The sequence below is a fragment of the Elephantulus edwardii genome, unplaced genomic scaffold (genome assembly GCF_000299155.1).
Source record: "Elephantulus edwardii isolate Elephantulus edwardi_28Jun2011 unplaced genomic scaffold, EleEdw1.0 scaffold00023, whole genome shotgun sequence".
NCBI lineage: Eukaryota > Metazoa > Chordata > Mammalia > Macroscelidea > Macroscelididae > Elephantulus > Elephantulus edwardii.
Window position 1 is genome coordinate 25456411 of NW_006399773.1, and position 6020 is coordinate 25462430.

General features: G+C 35.7%; 1 pseudogene; it reads left to right on the forward strand.

Annotated features, from left to right (window-relative positions):
- The window catches only part of LOC102844826, an 8792-nt pseudogene extending 3307 nt beyond the window's left edge, over window positions 1–5485 (forward strand).
- Window positions 5486–6020: the final 535 nt, after the last annotated feature.

Consider the following 6020-nt stretch of genomic DNA (forward strand, 5'->3'; position numbering starts at 1 on the left):
TATGCTGCATTGAAAAAAAAGGAACTAATGAAATATTATTCAAAATGGGTGACTCTGGAGGACATTATGCTGAGTGAAATACCTCAATCACAAAGTGACAAATACTGCATAGTGCCACTTTTGTAAAACAGAACTGACATCGGGTCGGGGGGAGGCTGAGAAAGATGGGACAAATAAATCATACTGCACTGAAACAGATGAGGGAGAAAACTGTTTAAAAGGGATATGTGATTATGTATTATTGTCATGATAGTAGTCCAGAATGAAGGCTGCATAGTGGAGTGGACATGGGGGCAGAGATTGTAAAACAATGGGGGAACTTTTACTTTTCGAAGAGAAGAGTGTGTCGGGGGGGAGGGCACAGGGAGAAAAGTGCAACAATGAATGAATGGAAATCCAAAGTCTGCGTAAATTTTCATTAAATTTAATAAAATTATTAAAAAAGTGGGGGAAGAGATTGTATTAATATTTTCATTGAAAATAATTATGAGCCTTATTTCCTATGCTTACTTGTCTTCTGCTTTCCATTCTTAATAAAGTTTCTGGTCAAAACTTTTCCTCTCATTTTATATCTTGACAACTACTTACATGTTCTGGATAGGAAAGATTTTTCTTATATGAAAACTATAGACATTTCTGTCAGTTTGGCTAGCTTTCATATTAACAGTGTATTGTGTAGAAAAGACATTTTAAGTATTAAACAATTTATCTTTCTTAAATGTATCATTCTTTCATTTTTTATCTCTTAAATAAATGTAATTTAGGATAATAAAGACACTGTATATAATAAGAAGTACTTTTTCTAAATAATTTTAAAGTCTTATACAATGTGAGATGTTTGAAAAGATAAATAAAACTTGTTGGAGTAGTGTGTTACATGTTGTATTTATAACTGAAAGATCACCCAGTCTAATTACCAGTTGCTCCACATAAAAAAAAGAATTGAAAGTCTCCTCTTGAGAAGATTTACAGCCCCAGAGACTTAGTGCAGGGTGAGATGTGTTGGAATGGCTCAACACCAGTGGGTTTGTGGAAAGAATAATAAAATCTTGCTCACTAAAAGCAAGGAAGACTTGAATCATATACTGATGAAGATTAAAACTAAAGTAAATATTGTACCTCAACATACATAGGGTTTTACATAGGTTTTATTTTGGAAGTGAATGACAAATCCTTATTCCTAGTCTATCTTAATTTGAATGCTCAACTTTAAAACAGTATCTATCAGAAAGGCGTTTTACAGAAAGAAATAGATGAAAGATAATTCCCCATTATAGAAGTAACCAATAGATTCAATGTCACTCACACACACACACACACACACACACACACACCCCCCTTTGGCCGGTGTGTCTTGACCCATCCCTTTCTCTGCTTCATCAGCATCTCCTTCTACTCCTGCCTATCCTATTCAACATCTACCTCCATCCATCCATCCAACCCTTGATTTGATGACATAATCATCATTGTGCAAGCAGAACAATATCTAGGATGACAGAAGAAAAATTGATGCTTTGGGGTTATGGTGCTGGAAAAAAATATTGAACATCACGTGTACCACCAGGAGAAAAAATAGCTCTGTCTTGGAGATAGTAAAACCAAGTTCCTCCGTGGTAGCAAGGATTTTGAAGCTTTGTGTCACATACTTTTGGCACGTAGGATGGACAATCCTTGGAGAAGGACATCTTCCTCAGAAAGGTGGAGGTACAGGGCAAGAGAAGATGACCCCAGATGATATAGATTAATATAGTTACTGAAGTGATGGGGGTAGGTGTGCTGGAGTCAGTGGGATTAGCTCAAGATAGGTCAGGGTTCAGAGCTGTTGTACATAGGGTCACTATGAATTGTAGGTGACTTTATGGTACATAACAACAACAACAACATACCTCAACATAAAAATTCTCATATCAGGGCAAATAAACAGGATTGTGATAAATAGTAAAGAAGATCATTACCTCTGGAAAATCTCATCAAGAAATCAAATGATATTCTTAATTGTTTAAACATGCTGAGAAGAACTTCTTTAAAGTGCTAAAGAGCAAGAATGCCACTTTGAAAATACAGATGTGACTGATCCAAACAATAGTTTTTTCATTCATCTTATATACATGTGCATGTTGGTTGGTGAATAATAAAAATCTAAAAAGAATCCATGCCTTTGAATTGTGCTGGTAAAGATTATTAAACATACCATGTTGTTGTTGTTGTGGTGGTGGTGGTGTTACATGCTGTCAAGTTGTCTGCAACTCATAGCCACCCTATGTGTAACAGCTCTGAAGCCTGCCCTGTCCTGAGCCAGTCTCACTGACACTGACCGACCCATCTACCCTCATTGTGCCAGTTCCTGTATCAATCCATCTCATCCTCAGTCTTCCTCTCCTCTGCTGTTCCTCTACCATTCTACCAGAACCATGATGTCCTTCTCCAAGGATCAATACCTCCTGGCCACATGCTCAAAGTATGTGAGACTGAGCTTCAAGATCTTAGCCTCCAAGGAGAAACTGGTTCCACCCAAGTTGTGGCTAATCTTGAGGAGAATGGGAATCCCAGAACACTTGCTTGTGCTCAGACAAAATTCTTACTCAGACCAGGAAGCAGTCATCAGAACAGAGCAAAGAAACACTGTGTGGCTCAAAATAAAAGAACATACATACATACATACATAAATAAATAATAAAAAAATAAAAACAAGGAGTGCATCGGGGATGTGTCCTGTCTCCATTCCTTTTCAATATATATGTAGAACAGATCAAGAAACACTGTGTGGTTCAAAATAAAAAAGAAAAAAAAGTAAATAAAATAAAATAAAGGAGTGCATCGGGGATATGTCCTGTCTCCAATCCTTTTCAATCTATATGCAGAACAGATCATTTGGGTGCTGGGCTTTATGAGGAGGAGAGTGGATCAGGATCAGAGGTAGATGCATCAAATGCACTGTAAAGTGATGGGGGGAGGGGGGAAGATACAGGAGTGGCATCCACTTCCTAAATAACATGCTTATGGAAACTGAATGAACTATGATAAATGTTAAATAGTTGTAGAGGGGCGTCAAGCCTTTTGTTCATAGGGTAGCTATGAATTGTAATCAACTTATGGGCAATCAAAAACAACAACATATCAGTCATAGAAAAAGTGGAGCTAGCAGGCTCAGAAGAAAGAAAGTGGAAACAATTTCTTCTACAAACTTTAAACATGTTATCACAAGGGGCAAGACATTGGAATAAACATGATGCTTGGTGAAAAGCAAAGGATATATATAAAAGATGGATTAAATTAAAACAAGATAGATTGACCAACAATGAGTGTTGAGTTCAATTACAGCTCAATTTTGAAGACGGGGAGACTGGGCATTGGTTCATATTTTTGTATATAGGATCACAATGAGTCAGAGCTGACTAGAATGACACCTAGTGACAATAAAAACAAAGATTATCTTTAAGACTCTAATTTAACACAATATTGAGTTAAAGTTATATATACACTTAAAACTCTATTTTGACAATGCATAGTGCCTTTTTATTTTAAAAATATTTAAATACACTTTTAAATTATTCTTTTGTAATTTCTTCTCACCTACACTAATATATTTTTGTAGATTCAAGTCTTATTTCTTCAAATACTTAAAATTATATTTCTTTATAATTTGATATAATACCCTAATATAATTTCACTCTTTACTTTAAACGAAAAAAGTAAATATCAGGTTTTTTATAATATCTTTCCTATTGCCTAAACTTCATTCTTAAATATTAATTATGGCCATTTTATATTTGTTTATTTTACAGCATCCAAATTGTTGTGAAGCCAGAATAGATTCAGTGATAACCCTCCATTGTGTTTCTAAGAGTTTAAATTACAAGAGAGGAAGGAGATTGATGAGCCCTCTCTCAAGGCACTGATAATCCTGCTGGAGTTTGAATTGTCTGAGTGACATGTCATTAGGTTAGCAGTAGAAAATCCTAAAGTCTACATTACTAGAGTAACTTGAAAAATCTTATGTTTTCCTATTACCAGTTCTGTGTTAAACAGACTCAGTTTTATTAGCAATTCTTTTACCATTTTCTATTTATTCATAGGCTACTAAAATCTACCCTCATGGTATATTCTCATGAATAATAGTTCATTATGTATATTCCTCTAGTTCTAGACTATTTTGTCATGGTTTTTTTACTTTACTTTTTACTTGAATATTTGTCTGACGTTCAATTTTGAAACATTTTTGGGGCTTTGTGGGGTCAAAAGTTTATAATTCAGATTAATAACTGACTACAGTCAAGAGAGCTCCAGAAATGTACACAGAAGCACTTCAGCCATGATCCTTGTAAATGTTTCCAATATTTCAGCTCTGCCATTATCAACTTTCTTCCCCAGCTGCCCAACAAAATTCTCAGTCCTGTCAATATTAGCTCTCTACTCAATTGTTCAACAAAGTTCCCAATCCTGCCAATACTGGCTTTCTCCTGCACCACTCCCCCACCCACCCTAAGGTTCAATCTCAGGTCAGTTCTCCAGTTCAGCCATAGCTGATGCTGTCATCCTAAAGCCTGTCTTGCTTCCTCTTCATTCAGGTGGAGAAGGTTTCTTTCCTCTTCTCTGGCTGGGAAAGATTCTCATTTTTCCAGTATTTTTATAGATCTTTCACTATTTATATTTTTTTATTATTAGTCATCAGTGAGTAAGAAGAGCCTGTCAAGTGAAACTATAGAAAATGTCTGTGAAGAAAGGTCTAAAACTCATTCCAGATTTTCAGATATCATTCCATATCAACTAGAAAGATCCTCATGGCTAGAGTTGTATAATCCAATGAATATTTTCTTTAGTTCTTTCTAGTCTACAGATCTAAACAGTTGAAGACTAGTTTACACATTAGTCTTTTTCTTCCACCTCACTTTTCTTTTAATATATAAAGAATGTTTATAACTTTTCTAAACATAGTCTCTTCTCTTCTTCTCCTCCTTGGAACAAAAAAGTGTCTTGTTTGTCCCCTAGTGTTAGCCATCTGCTCTAGTGCATGTGTTTCCTGGCTCTTGCTACAATCTGTAACTCAGATATCTTCTGTTTTTAGATTGATCCCTATACCCCTATTTTGATATTTAGAGCAGTGGTAGCCCTTTCACCTCTAATGCTGTGTTTCTGAGGCCTCTTAATTTAAAAAAAATGTTCAATGCTACTCTCCCTCATATGCCTTATTATTTGGGGATGATTTCTGTGAAAATTGGGGAGATAGCTTCTTTTGACATCTTAAAACGCTGAGTTATTTCTTGTTCACTAGTTTTTCTGAGACATATTTATTTTTCCTTAAATTAACACAACAGATGCTTGATGAGGGAAGTAGAGCTATCATTGAGGTGCTTCAAAAAGTATTACTGAGATCTCTTAACTAAAAATTAAATGCTTTACAGGTTTAACATCACTTAATCAACCCAATGTGTGCGCAGAAGCCCATGTGAAGCCTTTAAGTCTGTCTTTGACAGTGGAAGTTTAAGAGAAAATGCAATGAATGTAGCAATTCATTTAACAATGATATTCAAGTGTACCTAGGGGATGTGTTAAGAGTTTATATACTAGACACTGGATAGAGAATGTGCAGCTGTCTGCCAGGGGAGGTGGCCTCTGGTTTCTGTGTTGAACAGCACCACCAAGGACTATTCTAAACTCTAGAGAGATGCACACAGACTGGAAAGGTCCCCATCAGCCTACGTGCAAGAGGGCAGCTGGATAGAAGTAAGGCTGTGTGCCCCTCGTCCCCACTGAATACAGAGAGTGCAGCTATCCGTTGGACAGCTTAGAAGAAGGTGGGAATAATGGAAGAAAGAATAAAAGGTACAAATAAAATTAATTTATATCATGAAGGAATATAAGAAATTGTAAACTTTGGAAGAAAGAATTGATACTATAGATAAAAAGTCCAAGAAATGAAAAATAAATCAACACAAAACAGAGAGATTATTGCTTATATAGTACTGAAATTAACAGAAATTCTTGAATATGGAATCCAGAATATCAAGACAAAAATGGCA